Source organism: Peromyscus eremicus, chromosome 3 (genome assembly GCF_949786415.1).
Source record: "Peromyscus eremicus chromosome 3, PerEre_H2_v1, whole genome shotgun sequence".
NCBI classification, from domain to species: Eukaryota; Metazoa; Chordata; class Mammalia; order Rodentia; family Cricetidae; genus Peromyscus; species Peromyscus eremicus.
This window is the reverse complement of record NC_081418.1, coordinates 17,871,622-17,890,241: the sequence shown is the minus strand read 5'-3', so window position 1 is coordinate 17,890,241 and position 18,620 is coordinate 17,871,622.

Here is an 18,620-nt window from a genome sequence, read left to right as displayed (position 1 = left end):
GAGGAGTCAGTAGACACAGGGGCAGATGTAACAATAATTGCACCAAAATCCTGGCATCCAAACTGGCCTCTTTATGAGGTAAATGTTCAGCTTTTAGGGATTGGAACTTTGTCTCAGATAAAACAAAGTACAATATGGGTCAAATATATAGGGCCAGAAAGACAGAGAGGAAAACTAAAGCTGTATGTGGCTAACATAGCAAGGAATTTATGGGGACGTGATTTGTAATAGCAATGGAATACCTAGATTAACATTCCTCCAATCTCAGAAACAAACTATAGACTAACGTATGCTTCTGAGAAAAATATTAAAAGGCTTTATAAAAAACAGTCATCAATGATTCAAGTTGTACATAAACAAGACACAACAGCTGTTGATCTTTCAAAGGACCAACAGCCCTACCTTTAAGACAATTAACTGACAAATCTATCTGGGTGGAACAATGGCCTTTAACAAAAGAGAAACTGCAGGCCTTAGAACATCTGGTACAGGAGAAGCTAATGCTGAACATATTGAAGAATTGACCAGTCCTTAGAATTCTTCTGTATTTGTTATTAAAAGAAATCTGGAAAATGGAGGGTGGTTAGAGCTCTAAGAGCTATTAATAAGGTGATTCAGCCAATGGGCTCTTTACAGCCTGGAATTCCCTTGCCTTTTCTATTACCTAAATAATGGTCTATTATAGTGATTGATTTAAAAGCTTGCTTTTTTACTATACCTTTGCAAGAACAGGATAGAGAAAACTTTGCCTTCACAGTGCCTACTTATAATAATTCCCAGGCTATTAGATGATATTGGTGGAAAATTCTTCCACAAGGAATGTTAAACAGCCCTACATTGTGTCAATATTTTGTACAACAGCCATTGGAAATAATTTCTGATCAGTTTCCTCAATCTATAATTTACCATTATATGTATGGTATCTTACTAGCAGATTCAGATGCAGATACCTTAGAGAAAATGTTTGAAAAAGTAAAGAAAATTTTGCCTTTTAGGGGATGACAATTGCTCCTGAAAATATACAAAGAGAGATTCTATTAATTACCTAGGATATAAGATAGGTTTACAAAAGATTCAACCACAGAAAGTACAAATCAGAAGATTAATTACAAACTCATCATGATTTTCAAAAATCTCTGGGAGATATTAACTAGCTGTGGACCACAATTGGATTGACAACTCAAGAATTAAGAAATTTAGTTCAAACCTTAAAAAGTGATAAGGACTTAAATAGTCCAAGAAAATTATCAGCTGAGGCTGAGAGAGAATTGGCTTTAGTAGAAAAGAAATTACAGAATGCTAATGTGGATTGTTTGGATCCAAAGCTTGGTTGTATTTTGGTTATTTTACCTTCTACTCATTCTCCTACAGGAATTTCAATGCAGAGAGAAAATAATATCTCAGAATGGATATTTTTGCCACACAAACAAAGCAAAAAAATTAAATACCTATGTAGAAAAGGTTTCTGAGTTGATTCTAAAAGGAAAATTGAGACTTCTTCAATTAAGCATGAATGGACCCAACAGAAATTGTAGTACCTTTTACTAATGCTGCAATTTCCTCTTTATGAGCAGAAAATGAACATTGGCAAAGATCTTGCAGTAATTTTTGGGGAGATATTAACAAATATCCCAAAGGCAAGAGACTTCAATTTATAAAAAGAACTAATTGAGTAAGTCCTTCCTCACATTGTATGGGAAACACCAATATCTAGAGCCCTACATTCAATACTGATGCAAATAAATCAGGAAAAGCAGATTATAAATCAGGAAATCTAAGTAAAGTGGCTCAAAGCCCTGATGATTCTGTTCAAAAGTCAGAATTATATGCTATTCTCATGGTATTATTACATTTTCCAGAACTACTTAATATAGTTACTGACTCTCAATATGCAGACAGAGTTGTTTTACATAGTGAAACTGCTGAACTTATTCCAGATGATTCAGAATTGACTTTGGTGTTTGTTTAATTACAAGAAATAATTAGAAATAGAAATCATCCCTTATATATAAACCATATCAGATCCTGTACAGGTCTACCAGGCCCTCTAGCACAAGGCAATGATGAAATTGATCAACTATTGGTAGGAAATGTGCTAGAAGCCTCAGAATTTCATAAGAAATACCATGTTAATAGCAAGGGTTTGAAGAAAGATTTTCCATCACTTGACGACAAGCCAAGGAAATGTTCTGCTTGTTCAGGTTATGTGTTTCATTAGAGAAGAGGTTTTGCTTTTGTTTCCACAGGAGAAGAAAAGCTATGAATACCTTCAAAATTGATAAAGATTATATTCAAACAAGAGAGACCTCTTGATTAGAAGAGGCAATAGTTCGTCAAACAGCATGACCATTCAATCTGAACTAATCTACAAGACTAACAAATTCTTTTCATTTGATCAGATATAACTTGTCAAAAGGGAACCTCTCTAAAGTTAGGGGTGTGGCAGAGTTTTTGTTGTTTTGTTTTGTTTTGTTTGTTTGCTTTTTGTTGTTGTTGTTTTGTTTTGTTTTGTTTTGTTTTTTTGTCTTTCCAGGAGCATGAAGACATCCAACTAAGGAATCTGAAGACCACTGGACAAATGGCACATCTGAAGGAAAAGGACAAATCATCCAGAGAAAATGTCCCAAGAAGAAGAGTAAATTGGCCTATTGGAATCTCACATTTTCAACAAGATAAAATTTCATATATCTCCCCAAATGTTTGTTTCTGTGGTTCTCCACAGACACATAATGCAAATGGTCTTTTTGTAGTTCTAGTTCAATTAAAAATTAAAGCTGGCTTTGGAGTTGGAACATGGCTGTCTCCTTCTCTAAACCCAAGCACGCTTGTTAAAGGAAAATCCAAAATCTGTTTCATGTCAGAAGAGCCACCTGACATGGGACAAAAGAAAAGCCAAAATTAAGGGACTATTCTATTGCTACTAATCTCATAATTCTTTGGTTTTATTTTGACTCTTTAAAATTTTTCTTAAGGTATAAAAATTATCTCAAAATTTATAAAATTAATAGATATTTTCAACTTTTCGTCATGATATTAATGGTGATATAGAATAATAAATAATTATAGAAAAAGACTTCATCTAGCTTCTTGTACATGATTTCAGGTTTGTAGTCAGAAGTTTCTCAGGTCCTGCCCAGCCCCAGTGGTCCAGACAAATTTCTCTCACCCACAGTCCTACAGTCACTTAGACCCAAATAAACACACAGAGGCTTATATTAATTACAAACTGTATGGCCTAATGGCTCAGGCTTCTTACTAGCTAGCCCTTATAACTTAACCCATTTCTATTAATCTATAAGTTGCCACATAGCCATGGCATTAACCAGTCTGCTGACATCTTGCTTCTTGGGCAGCAAGCTGGCATCTCTCTGCTTCTGCCTTTCTTCTTTCCTGTCTCTTTCCTTGGATTTCCCATCTGCCTCTAAGCTGCCTTGCCATAGGCCAAAGCAGCTTATTTATTAACCAATGGGAACAACATATATTCACAGTGTACAGAAAGACATCCCCAGCACTTCCCATTTTCTATCTAATCTGAAAGGAAGGTTTTATCTTTAATATAGTAAAATTATATATAATAAAGTTATCAAGAAAGAATTATAGTTACAATATGTAGTCTATTTGTATTTGGGAAAATTAAAGAAAATATTCTATCATCTATCCTATATTTGTGAGTCTAATGCTTCATAGGCTGACATCTTTTTGCTCCTTTGGCAGTGGCCTAGAGTCTCTTTGCCTCTGCTTTTCTTCTTTTGTCATGATATTAATACTCATATAAAGTACTAACTAAATCTAGAAAACAGGCTTCATCTAGCTGACTGTACATGTTTTCATGTTTGAGTCTATATCAGTTTTATGCAGGGAATTATGGCCATGCCTAACAGCAAATTTGAGGTCTCCAAAAAGATGATGGGGCCTCACAACAACGATTCCATCATATGGTAATACCACTAAGCTGACAAACACCCCCCAAAGATCAGCTGTTGACTACAAACTGCTCAGGACAATTTTGAGATGGCTAGCTGAGATGATCCAGCCTCACAGACTACTCGAGCAAGGACTTGAGATAAGCCCTGCACTTTTGAAATTATGCAGAGACTGGACAACAAATAATACCGCTACCTCTCCCAGGACTTGACAATTAACCCAATTTTTTTCTTTTCAGAATCCCCTAAAGATGCCTTCACCCCAGAGAGCAGGAAATTATTTTAAGAACATGACACCCACATTCCCAATAGGTGCGGTGGGTGGTTTTTGGTCATTCAATGGATTATGGATAGTTGTCATTGCTTAGGATGGTTGGTCACATGTTGTTAATTGTTAATGGTCAGGAAAAGGGTAAATAAAGGAAATTAGATTCAGGGTTCTTGTTTGAAAAAAAAGGAGGATATAGATAAGTAGATTATTGAATCTACTTAAAAAAAGATGTAGAAATAATTGATAAAGGGTAGATTATTGAATCTACTTTTAAAAAGCAATGACTTATTTAAAATGTTTTACATTGCTATGGATTTTAGTTTATTGATACAGATTTAGAGTTAATTTTGTTATACTTTATGTATATTTCTACTCTTTTTAATCTATTATGTTTGTATAGCTCATTAGAAATTGTAATGTATAATTAAGAAATACAGATTGATAATTAGTCATCTATGGTAATCAAACTTATAGTCATGTTAGTTAAGTTTTCTAGGTATACATAGATATATTTCAATTAGATAGGTTATCTTCAAACACTTCAAAAACCTACAGAATATGGCATTTAAAATGTTTTCAAAACCTAGATTTTCTTGGACAATAAGACATGTCTGCTCCTGGCAGCACTGATTTACTTTGAAGAGGAGGATGAGCATTGAAGATACTCCATATGGAGTTTATCTTCTTGGCAAAAATAGCCACTTGGGCAAGAAACTGTTCTTGTCTGGACTGATTGACAAAATGTTGTATAGACTGGACATGCAGGACCCATTGAAAAATGACCACTAAATTTTGCCAAAACAAGGCAAGATGGTCCTTCAGGATTCTGCTTCACAGAGGAAACTGCCAGATTGTCTACAGGACACAGGGAGAAGTGACTAATAAACTCTAGGCCTATAGGCTGAAGATGGATGCCCCAACATTGCAGAGAAACGTTGGGTGGCTGTCCAGGCAGCCAGCTGTCTCTGTCATTCTAGATTTTTGGAAGTTGCTTACAACACACTTCCTGTTTATTTAGGTGATATGATATCTTTCTAGGGTCCTTAATGTAGTTGAAGACTAAATAGTATAATTATAATTCTCCTTTGTTATGATAAAAGATAAATTAGATATGAAACTTTAGTCTCACAAATAGATAGCTAGCAAGAAGTCTGAGGCATTAGCTCATACAGTTTTTAAATAATATAGGCCTCTGAATGATCATTTTATAAGCAGCTGCAGGATCGCAGGGCTGGGTGGGACTGGAGAAACCTTCCGGCTAAACAGGTTTGAGTCTCTGTCAGGTACCTAAAAATTAAATTTTTGTACTCTGGAGGAATGTAATGAATTATGGTCCTTTAATCTTTTCAAGATCTGCTGCATATGACGTTTAAAATATTTAAGTTTTCTGCAGTGAACCATGACCATGCCTAACAGCAAACTTTGATGTCTCCAAAAGGATGAAGGGACCCCACAACAATGATTTCACACAGATTGTGGTAATACCACTAAGCTGGCAAACACCACCCAAAGGTCAGCTTTAGACTACAAACTGCTCAGAACAATTTCAAGTTGGCTAGCTGAGATGGTCTAGCCTCATAGACTACTCTAGCCAGGACTTGGGATAAGCCCTGCACTTTCCCATTACACAGAGACTGGACAAAAAATGATACAGCTACCTCTCCCAGGACTTGAAAATTATCCTAATTTTTTTCAGGATCTACTAAAGATGTCATCATCCCCAGAAAATAAGAAATAATTTTAAGAACATGGCCCACATTCTCAAGAGGTAGGGTGGGCAGGTTTTGGTCATTCAGTGGATTAGGGATATTTGTCATTATTTAGAGGGGTTGGTTACAAGTTGTTATTGGTAATGGTCAGGAAAAAAGGAGATTAGATTCAGGGATCCTGTCATGAAAAGAAAAAGGGGGGGAATATAGAAATGACAGTATAAAAGGCTAGATTATTGAATCTACTTTTAAACCAAAAAAAGCAACTACTAGTCTTAAATCTTTTACATTGGTATGGATTTTTGTATATTAATACAATTTTTAGGTTATTTTTTATACTGTCTATATGTTTCTACCCTTGTGTAAGATATTTTTGTATTTTGATACAAATTTAAGGTTATTTTTGTTAGAACCTACTGAACATATGTTTCTACTCTTGTTCAAGATATTGTACCTATACAGCTCATCTAACAATGTAATGTAAATTTCTAGTCCTTGAAAGTTATTATTACAGACTATTAGGATAATAAAGAAATGAAGGTTAATAATTAGTCACCTATTACAATCAAACTTATAGTCATGTTAGGTATATTTTCAAGGTCAGAGATGTATTTTAGATAGACAGGTGGTCTTCAAACACTTCAGAAATCTACAGAATGTGGCATTTAAGATATTTTAATAGCATAAGGCAATGAGATATGAATGCTCCTGGTAGCACCAATCTACTTCAAAGCAGATAATGGTATCGAAGAAACTCCATATGGAGTTTATTTTCTTTGTGGTAAAAGTTAGACTCCCTAGCAAGAAACTGCCTTTGCCTTGACTGCTGGCAGTATGCTGTCCAAATTGAACAAGCAGGACACAAAAGAAAGTGACTGCCGAACTTTGCCAAGACAAGTCAAAAAATCCTGCATCACAGAAAAGTCTGTCAGATATTTTAGACCTACAGACCAAAGATGATTGCCCCTAATGTTACAGAGGAACCTTGGGTGACTGTCTAGGCAGCCAGCTGTTTCTGTCATTTCTTAGTTTTGGAAGTTGTTTGATCTGTATTAACTGTTTACTCAGGTAATATTATAACCTTCTCAGGTCTCTGATGGAGTTGAAGACTAGATAGTTATAGTTTTTCTTGTCACTGTATTCAGAAAAGAAACTCACTAAAGAAGTATGAAGTATATAAGGTTGAGAGACATAAAAGGATGGTTTGGGGTTGGTAATACAAGTTAGGATAGAAAGTGAATTAAGTACAAAAACTTTGGACTCACCAAGATAGGATAGATAATGGAGTATTTTCTCTGAATTTGCCAAATGCAAATGGGCTGGACATTGTTAATGTAATTCTTACCTATATATATTTGTATATGGTTATTGTATTTATTGTATATCATTTTACTATGTTAGTTAAAACCTTCACTTTTTTATTTAGATGGAGAAGGGGAAATGTTGTGTGATATTTTGATTGTGTTCTGACAAACAAAGTTTGCTTGGAGTCAAAGGGCAGAGCTAGCCACTAGCTGACCAAAATTAACCATAGAGGTTTGGAGGACTGTAGACAGATAGGAGACAAGAAGTAGTAAATTATGTCTGGGAGATGATCTCGGCCCTTTTTTGGAGGAAGGGATGGAAGAGGTAGGAAGTCATGGCTGCTCCCCTGCTTCTCTGATCTTTCAGGTTCTTAACCTGATATTTGACTCCCAATTATTTATTGATAAAGAATAATTAGATAAGGCATCAGTTTCTAATTAAGATTTTGAGAACAGACTAAATAGAAGGAAGCTTCATGAGGACTATGCAACTCTGGGATGTTTCCCCCAAAAGGAATGAAAACAACAGAATGAACAGTGGTAAATTCTTAGTCTTCTCAGCAGACTCTTGGTGAGGTAAGCCTGTGACACACGTCAGTTACTAAAGGCATATTGTTATCCTTTTTTATCCTTTTTTTTTTTTTTTTTTTTTTTTGGTTTTCGAGACAGGGTTTCTCTGTGTAGCTTTGCGCCTTTCCTGGAACTCACTTGGTAGCCCAGGCTGGCCTCGAACTCACAGAGATCCACCTGGCTCTGCCTCCCGAGTGCTAGGATTAAAGGCGTGTGCCACCACCGCCCGGCTTGTTATCCTTCTTAATAGAAATACTTTTCATGTGTGAGGTTCTGTCATGTTAATTCATAATGTTGTAAGATTTTGAATGTTCATGAGTAAAGTATACATATTACATTAGCCACAAGATGCAACATCAAAAGTATTACTGGGATGAATCCTATTGTTGTTTTTTTTCTTACTCTTTGTTCTTTGGGGGGCCTGCCACCCAGTTCCCAAATAAATACATGGAGTCTTATTCTTACTTATAAATGCCTGACCTTAGTTTGGCTTATTTCTGGCCATCTTTTCTTAACTTAAATTAGCCTATCTACCTTTTGCCTCTGGGCTTTTATCTTTCTCTATTCTATATACCTTTCTTTACTTCTTACTCCATGGCTTGCTGTGTAGCTGGGTGGCTGGCCCTGATGTCCTCTCTCCTTCTTTTCTTGCTCCCGGATTTTCTCTTCCCAGATTTCTCCTCCTATTTACTCTGTCTTCCAGCCCTGCCTATCCTTTCTCCTGCCTAGCTATCCACTCACTGGTCAGCTCTTTATTAGACCAATCAGGTATTTTTAGACAGGCAAAGTAACATAGCTTCACAGAGTTAAACAAATGCAACATAAAAGAATGCAACACATCTTTGCATCTTTAAACAAATGTTCCACAGCATAAACAAACGCAACACATCTTCAACTAATTTTACACAAAAGAACCCTAAACATTTACATAGTTGCTGAGTAAGTCAGCCTTTACAAAAAATCTTATAAATTCTCTTTTCTTTTAGTAATTATGGAAAATGAAGAGTCACTTTTACATTTTATCCTATTTAAATCACTATCTTTTCATCTAAAAAAGGAAAAAGCAACATAATAAACTAGGACCATGAGCTAAGAAAACAGAATCCAGATGTTTTCAAATCGTTTTTCTTACACAATAGTACAACTAAAAGTAATTTTCAATTTAACAAAAAAACTTCTACTTCAGTTACATTAATTATTAGTTGGCAAACAGTTAAGGAATGCATTTAACTTTATAATGTACTCTCACAGAAAAACATCTTGAATATGGTAATTTCAGTATTCATGGCAACTCTTACTGAAACTGGCAAATTAATTGAGTGTCTGCTATTAACTTAAAATGGTACTACACAATGAGCATTCATCTGTTTTTCAGTCAGCGAAATCTAGGATCCTGCAGACTGCCTTTGGAGTCTGGCTGTCACTTGAATTGTTTTCAGAAAACTGAACAGCACTGGGAAAATAAAATTGAAATTTAGTCTCTTATTTTTTATTGTAGATTATAAAATTTTCTTTTATTTTCTTTTAACACAACAAGAAAGCAATGGTCACTAAACCAGAGGTGAAAGAGAACCTGCTGGAAGGATCTTGAGTTTGGTGTTCAAACAATAATGTTCTGACCCTGTGGCATGCCATGTGTTCATTGCCACAGCTAAAATTAGGCCTATTCTGGCTTTACAGTCCAGGCAACATGGAGAGTTTATTTAATAGTGATCAGAATTTTGAAATTGTAAGTGTAGCAATTGTTTTTATTTTGTAGTAGTCTATGCAGAAATGATTATTACCAGAGATTAACTAATGCTAACTCTGGATGATAGAATATACTATTCAGTGATTTTTATTTTCTTTAATTTCTTTTGTTTCTGAATTTTCATAGTAACCACGTATTTCCCCTCCATTCTGAATATGTTGTTTCAAATTTGAAAAAGAAATCAAGTCACAGTTCTTTCAATAGTGTAAGCTATATGCTATCTCTGAACACTTTCTCCCCTATTTGATTCATTCAGTAAAATGTTATTTATCATTTGGAATATCTTATTGCATCTTTAACACTTCTTTTAATGAGAATATATCAAAACCAGAATGTTCACTTTGTTTGCAAACAGATTACAATAATGGAAGGGGAATAAGGTGTCCACCTCTATGTCCCTGCAAAGACTCCCAACCTTTCTACTCCCAGCTATGAATTTGGACAACTTGGTCAAGCCAACATTTCTGAAGACTGGGTAGATGAAGGTCTGTGGATAGATGTCTCTTGATGCCAACCCTCTATTCTGCTTTTAGATGATAAATCAGAAACTCTGGGCACTACCACACGTATCCCAAATTTCCTTCATAGCTAGGTTCCCATGAGAATTCTGGCTGGTGGTTGAATGGTCAGTGAATACTTTCAGCATCCTCCTGTGAGTTATGGATGACAACATCAATGTTCATCCTGTTTATTCTAGATTCTCTCAGCTCTCTCAGAACCATCTGCACTGAGCCCCATCAGAACTATCAACCAGATGCTCTGCAGCAAAGTCTAAGTACTAAGCAGCTTAGGCTTCAGTCACACCAATAACACCTCTTACTGTGTGTTTCTACACCAAGATATAAGAACTGTGAGGTCCTCACCTCAGAAGGGCAAGCATCAGCTCTGAAGGTAAGATAGGCTATCTCTCCTTTGATCTCCTAGATTCCAGTAACTAACTCTACCTGCCTTTTCCCCATCATATTTCTACAATATCTCAGATAGCTGAGAAAGCCTCTCCATCATCTACTCTTACAATGCCTGTGTAAAATCACACATTTTAGATCTTTTGAGTTGCTTAAGAATGATCAAAATATTTCACATAAAGTCTATCACATCAAGGTCTACCACATTTCTATTAATAAGAGATTGATTAATAAACATGACTATAACTACATATCTGCAAGAATATTCTAGAATGCACAACTTCTGCCCTCATTCCATGGGCAATTATATCATCCTAAGTCAATCAATGAACAGATTCCTTTAAATTAATACACTATCCTCAAATGATTGTGTAGCTAGAGTTTTCCTGCCTGGCCCATAGTCAGGACAAATCTCTCTCACCTGCCAGTCCCACAGCCACTCAAACCCAACCAAGTAAACACACTTATATTGGTTACAAACTGTATGGCCGTGGCAGGCTTCTTGCTAACTGTTCTTACAGCTTAAATTAATCCATTTCTATAAATCTATACCTTGCCACGTGGCTTGTGGCTTACTGGCATCTTCATATGCTGTTTGTCATTGTGGTGGCTGGCAGTGTCTCTCTGATTCAGCCTTCCACTTCCCAGCTTTATTCTCCCCCTTGTCCCGCCTATACTTCCTGCCTGGCCACTGGCCAATCAGTGATTTATTTATTGACCAATTAGCAACACACTTGACACACAGACCATCCCACAGCACTTCCCCTTTTATTTTTTCTTTTTCTTTTTTTTTTCAAAAAGGAAGGTTTTAACCTTAACAAAGTAAAATTACATATAATTTGGGAATTTGGGCATAGCTTCTTTTACTACTTCCTGCTGGAGGGGGGCGCTATATCTTATGGGGACACAAAGAAAATTTTAGGATTATGTAATAGTCCATGAGGCATGCTACATCTAGCACTCAGCATTCGTGGTACGAATTCATGAAGAAGCCTCTTGTCTGGAGCATTGTGGGCCCCAGGCTCAGGCCTGAGCTACCCTCGGCCAGTTGTGGTGGCACACGCTGGTAGGATTTGCTGAAGGAGACAGGCAGGAGGATCCCGAGTTTGAGGCCGGCCTAGGAGGCTTGCTAAGGAGAAGTTTCTGCCCAGGACTGAACCAAAAACAGCAGTGGGACCATGGAGGCAGTGGCTACTACTCTACATTGCCAGCTCCTTCTCATTTTGGTGACTGCAGTGATGCTGCTCCCTGGGATGAAGGGTTTACTTCTGCTGGTTCAGAGAAGAATTGCCAGGACCATTGTGTTACAAGAAAACATCATCAAAGGTCAGTTTGGAAAAGTTTGGCAAGACAAATGGTGGGGAGAAATTGCTGTGAAGATTTTCTGTTCTAGGGAAGAATGTTCATGGTTCTGAGAGACAGACATTTATCAGACTGTGATTGCTCCAAACCACAGAGGAGGCACACACACAAAAAAAAAGTCTGCAGTGAACCATGACCAAGCCTAACAGTGACTTTGAAATCTTCAAAAGGATGATGGGACCCCACAATGATGATTCCACATGGACTATGGTAAAGCCATTAAGCCAATTAACACCATGGAAAAATCGACTTTGGACTACAAACTGGTCAGGACAATTTCGAGATGACTAGCTGAGATGATCCAGCCTGACAGACTACTCGAACAGGGACTTGTGACAAGCCCTGAACTTTCCTTTTATGCAGAGACTGGACAAATGATACAGGACTTGACAATTAACCCAAAAATTTTCTTTTCAAGATTCCCTAAAGATATCTTCACCCCTAGAAAGCAAAAAGAAAAAGAGAATAAGATATGAGTTAGATCATTGAATCTACTCTGAGAAAAAAGATAAAGAAATAATAGGATAAATAGGTAGATCACTGAATCTACACTGAAGAAAAAGGGGAAGATATAAAAATGACAAAAGGTAGACTACTGAATGTATTATGAAAAGAAAAAAGAGAGAATATGGATATGATAAGATAAAAAGGGAGATTATGAAATCTACTTTTAAAAAGGAACTACTTGTTTTAAATAAGATAAGTAATGAAAATTTTTTGGTGTGAGTTTATCAGATGTTACTGGACTGGACATTATTATATATTAATGGAATTTTTTATCTGAATCTGTCAAATGTTAATGGACTAGACATCATTAATGTAATTTTGGCTGTATATATTGTATATACTTATTGGATAGTTTTTATTGTATTAGTTATAAGCCTTTTTTAATTTTAGACAAAAAGAGAGGAAATGTGATATTGTATTCCCCAAAATATTGTGCATGCTAATAAACTTATCTGGGGTCAGAGACAGAACAACCACAATATTAAACATAGAAGTTAGGCAGTGGTAGCACACGCCTTTAATCCTAGCATTCCAGAGGCAGAAATCCATCTGTTCAAGGATACAGCCAAGCATGGTGACTCACACCTTTAATCCCAGAAAGCCAGCCTTTAATCCCAGGGAGTGATGGCAAAAACAGAAAGATAATATATAAGGTGTGGAGACCAGAAACTAGAAGCATTTGGCTGGTTAAGCTTTTAGGTTTCGAGCACAGTTCAGCTGAGAGCCATTGGGATGAGGACACAGAAGCTTCCAGTCTGAGGAAACAAGATCAGCTGAGAAGTTGGCCAGGTGAGGTTAGCTGTGGCTTGTTCTGTCTCTCTGACCATCCAGCATTCACCCCAATAACTGGCCTCAGGTTTGATTTTATTAATAAGAACTTTTAAGATTCATGCTACAGATTGACTTTTGACTTCTTACACTCTCATCCATTTTTTCCTTGGGGGAAAGAAAAAAGTAAGACAAAGAAAAGAGTAAGACAAACAGTATTACTTTTAAAGAATCTTTAATTCCTCAGGAAATTCCCAAGAGATTTTTCAACTAGTAAGACTTCTTTTATAAGAGTAATCAGAATACAAAATTTTTGTCTATACGTTTAATTTTTAGTTGTGACATGGATTGTCACTCAAGTGAAATATCCCAGACAGATACAATTTCTCTCTCCAGGTAAAGAAAAAAATTCAATATATTTCCAACATTTCCTGACAGACTCATTAATAAATGAATAGAAGAAATGTTATCAAGCCCAGAAATTTGGTATTAGTTGCTATAACCTTATGATGAATTCTGAAGCCTCTGAAATTCTTAAGAATAGAGAAGGAACATACCTGAATCTCAGCTAGCTTCTGGGTCCCACTTTTTTTTTTATAGAGAATATAAAAGCATATTATTTGTCTTTTTAAAAATAATCTTTATTTGTATGTTTTGGAGGCTTCTAAGATGATCTAATGGGACACATACAGATAATAAAGTGGTTATAAAAGTGAAACAAATTAATATATACATCATCATATATAACAAAGGCAACTGAAATCTTATTTTTGAAGCCTCAAATACAAGACAATTGTGTTATGCTACATGGATCTTCTCTCTCATTTTCTTGATGAGTTCAGTGTGAATTTTCCACTGCCCCCATCCTCCTGCTGGGTATACAGAATGTCCCTCAGTGGTAAGAAGAGTAAGAACATAACTCCGAGAAAATGTAAAGATGATGTTGTAGTAAAGTAAGAAAGTCAAGACTCAAACCAGATCATCAAAATGCAGCTCTGTCCACAAGTTATCCCAAGCAACAAAATCTGCCATTTAATCTTCAAAATAATCACTAAACCTTAGGGATAAGAGGACTACCTATATGCTGTACCAAAGATAACGGACATCTCAGTCAGAAACATCACATCTTCCATTGTGGGCTGACCAGGGCAGAGAAGCCCACATCCACCCACAAGGCCTGCATTACATTACCAATGAGTACACCACCTGGTTAGCTCTCACAGAGCCCCTGAGTGTTGCCTCTGGTGTTCAGGATCATCACACCTTTTCAGCATACAACTGTTAATATTTCTAAATCCTGGCAAGCAGTGGGGTATCTCAGATTCTACCGTTCTGAAGTAAGGGTAAGCAAAAAGGTACTGCCCGAGCATCAGCAGTAAGCACCTTCCAAGATCAACTCAATTGTTTTATTGTTTGGACCGGGAATGATTTCATTTCCCATCAAAATTATAAAATAAAACATATTGTAAAATGACTAAAATTATCTATAACTTTTCCTTTTTTAAAAAAATTTCAAATATTGCTTCAACTCTAAGACTCTCCCTCAATTACTAGTTACCAGTTGGATTTGTAGCTTCTGTTTATAGTTGGTTACTCACTTTAGACTGATCACCTGAAGATATTATTCTTTTAGGAAATATTTTTAATTTCTTCTCACACTCAGCAAATTTAAGATAAAAGTTGCTTTATGTTACCTGCAAAGCAAGGGGGATTACTCATGGGACTTACAAATTGGTTGTCCTGTCTTCATCTGTAAATTTGCTAACAATGCTGATAAAGTTTTCATTCGAAGATAATTCAGCCTCTTTTCAGTCCCTTAATAATCCCTCCTGGGGTTGGAGAGATGTGTCAGCAGTTAAAAGCACCTGCTGCTCTTGCAAGGGACCTTCGCTCAGTTCCTAGCACCCACATGGTGACTTACAACCACTTGTAACTCCAGTTCCACAGAATCCAAAACTTCTTCTGATCTTCCTGAGCTCCACACATGCACACAGTGCACAGACATACATGTAGGCAAAACACTCAAACATATAAATAAAGTAATCTTTAAAACAAACAAATACTTCATGAGCTGGATTCAGTGCATTACAAATGGAGTAATGTATGCTGTTCTCCATTTTCTCTTGATTATAGCATTTTGCTGTTGGTCTTCTGTCTGCCTGCCTGTCTGTCTCTCTCTCTCTTCACCTCCCCGTGTGTGTGTGTGTGTGTGTGTGTGTGTGTGTCTGTCTGTCTGTCTGTCTGTCTGTCTGTGTTTCTGTATGTCTGTATACATGTCCTGAAGTCCACGTGGCTTGTTATATAAACTAAGTAAGGAAGAAAAGAACCCAATGCATAACATAGTGCTGGCTTCCTCTTCAATGGTACCATCGACAAGGGTGCCACCTCAGAGCTGTCTCCTTCAACAGTCTACCCAGATGCAATAACCCAGAGTAATTTTCAAATAACTCATCATAGCTTAAGTCAATTCTGTTAGGTCTAAATGGGGTTTTTTAATGTCAAGGTCTGCCAATAAAAGCACTGTAGAAATAAAGAAATTAAAGTTAAATATAGCTATTTGCTTTTTACCATAATGAAGGAGACATATAGGCACACTGTATTATCTTTCCAAAACATAATGTTCACTCTTAGGAGATGAATGCACTTCAGACTTAATAGCCCTTGTATTTCTGTTAATCAAAGCAGGGGAACTGTCACAGTTCATAGCCCCAATTCTATTCCATCCTTCCCCAAATCTAAACCTACCATTTGATTGATGTGTGATTTTATTTTTGAGACAGGGTCTCTCTACGTAGTCCTGGCTGTCCTGGACCTTACTATAGAGACCAGGCTGGCCTAGAACTCACAAAGATCCTCCTGCCTCTGCCTCCCAAGAGCTAGGATTAACAGCATGTGCTAGCACATCCAGCCTAGGTTGTAGTTCTTAACACCTAGCCATCAATCAAGGACTACCAAGGCTGACGTTCTTGTCTGTCCCTCTGGCCTTTTCCCTGGTATCATCATATGAGTATCAAGATTGAAAGTTTAGTGATTTCAATCTTTTCAGTTAATCACTTTAGTGGGATATTTTGAGTAGCTTATTCCCTCTGTAATTAATAAAATACTACCCAAGAGAAAACAAAGAAGTAAAATTATCTCTGTGACATAATCTTCTACATAGAAAATCCTACATACACACACATATACAGAGAGAGAGAGAGAGACAGAGACACAGAGACAGAGACAGAGAGAGAACCAGTAAACAAATTCAATAAAATTATTGGATATAAAATCAATACAAAACTCTGTGTGATTTCTATATATTTATAGCAAACTATCCAAAAAGTATAACTGAGATGTTTATAACACAATCCCACTTATCATAAAAACTACAAATAAAATAATTAAATCTAAATTTAACTAACAGTGAAAAACTTTTATACTGAGAAATACAAATATTGGTTTAAAAACACAAATAAATGACAAGATAGTTCTTGTTCATGGATTGAAAGAATTAATATTCTTTAAATGTTCATCCATACTACTCACAGTTAGCTTCATATTTAGTGCAATCTTAATTATAATTCCAAAGCGATTTTTCACAGAAATAGTAAAACAGTATTTAAATCTGCATGACATTACAAATACTACAAGTAGTAAAATCAAACCAGAACAAAGTTGAAAGTATCACAATACCTGATTCAAAACACAAAGTAATTATAAGCAAAACAACATGGAAGTGACATTTTAAAAAATCATCAAGGGATGGACATGGAACAATAGAAACCTACATGTTTATATCCAATTGATTTTTGACAAAGGCACTAAGACATACAATATACAACTGTCACTAAGTCAATGAATGTTGATGAGAAAAGTGGCTATTTATTTTCAGAATAATGAAAGTAGAACATTGTATCAGAGCAGGTATAGTAACTCAAAACAGACGACAGCTTACACATAAGACCAAAACATAGTGGGGCAGCCTCACAATATTGGTCTGAGAAAACTTTGCTTGGGAAATGACCCTCAAAATTCAAGTGACAAAAGTAAAAACACAGTGTGGGGATGCTTTTTCATAGCAAAATAAACATTCAGCTGAGAAAAGAGGCAAACTATATAGGAGAGAAGTATTTGCAAAGGATACATCTGAGAGAATGTTAATATTTGAAATATATAAGGAGCTTAAACAACCAAAAAGCAAGAAAACAACACAACTAAAGTCAACAAAATATCAGAGCTGACAACTCTTTAAAAGAAGACATAATAATGTCCAACAAGTTCGTTTAAAAATGTCCAGCATCATTAGGAAAGATGCAAATTAAGATTAAAGGGAAAATCTCGCCTCAGAATATATATATTTTAAAGAAGATGATAGAAAACAAAGCTTAGAAAGTATATGGAGAAAAGAAGAACTTGGTACTGTCTGTTGAAATGTACATTAGTAAAGCATTGTAGAAAACCACATGGACTTTTCTCAAAAAAAAAAAAAGGCTGTCTTTTTGTCTTGTTGACCATGTCCTTTGCCCTACAAAAGCTTCTCAGTTTCAGGAGGTCCCATTTATTAATTGTTTCTCTCAGTGTCTGTGCTACTGGTGTTATATTTAGGAAGTGATATCCGGTGCCAATTCATTCAAGACTGCTTCCTACTTTCTCTTCCATAAGATTCAGAGTAACTTGATTTATGTTGAGGTCTTTGATCCACTTGGACTTAAGTTTTGTGCACAGTGACAGATATGGATCTATTTGCAGTCTTCTACACATTGACATCCAGTTATGCCAACACCATTTGTTGAAGATGCTTTCTTTTTTCCATTGTACAGTTTTGGCTTCTTTGTCAAAAATCATGTTCATAGGTGTGCGGATTAATGTCAGGGTCTTAAGGTTGGTTCCATTGGTCCACATGTTTTTATGCCAGTACCAAGCTGTTTTTATTACTGTAGCTCTATAGTAGAGCTTAAAGTCAGGGATCATGATGCCTCCAGAGGTTGTTTTATTGTACAGGATTCTTTTGGCTATCCTGGGGGTTTTTTGTTTGTTTGTTTTTCCATATGAAGTTGAGTATTGTTCTTTCCAGGTCTGTGAAGAATTGTGTTGGGATTTTGATGGGGATTGCATGGAATCTGTAGATTGCTTTTTGGTAAGATTGCCATTTTTACTATGTTAATGCTACCTATCCATGAGCATGGGAAATCTTTCCATTTTCTGACATCTTCTTCAATTTCTTTCTTCAGGGACTTAAAGTTCTTGTCATACAGGTCCTTAGTTAGAGTTACGTCAAGGTATTTTATATCATTTGTGGCTATTGTACAGGGTGATGTATCTCTGATTTCTTTCTCAGCCTGTTTGTCATTTGTATATATGAGGGCTACTGATTTTTTTGAGTTAATCTTGTATCCTGCTACATTACTGAAGGTGTTTATAGGCTGCATGAGGACATGGTCAACAAGACAAAATGACAGCCTACAGAATGAGAAAAGATCTTCATCAGCCCAACATCTGACAGAGGCCTGATATCCAGAATATATAAAGGACACAAGAAATTAGACATCAAAATACCCAACAGTCCAAT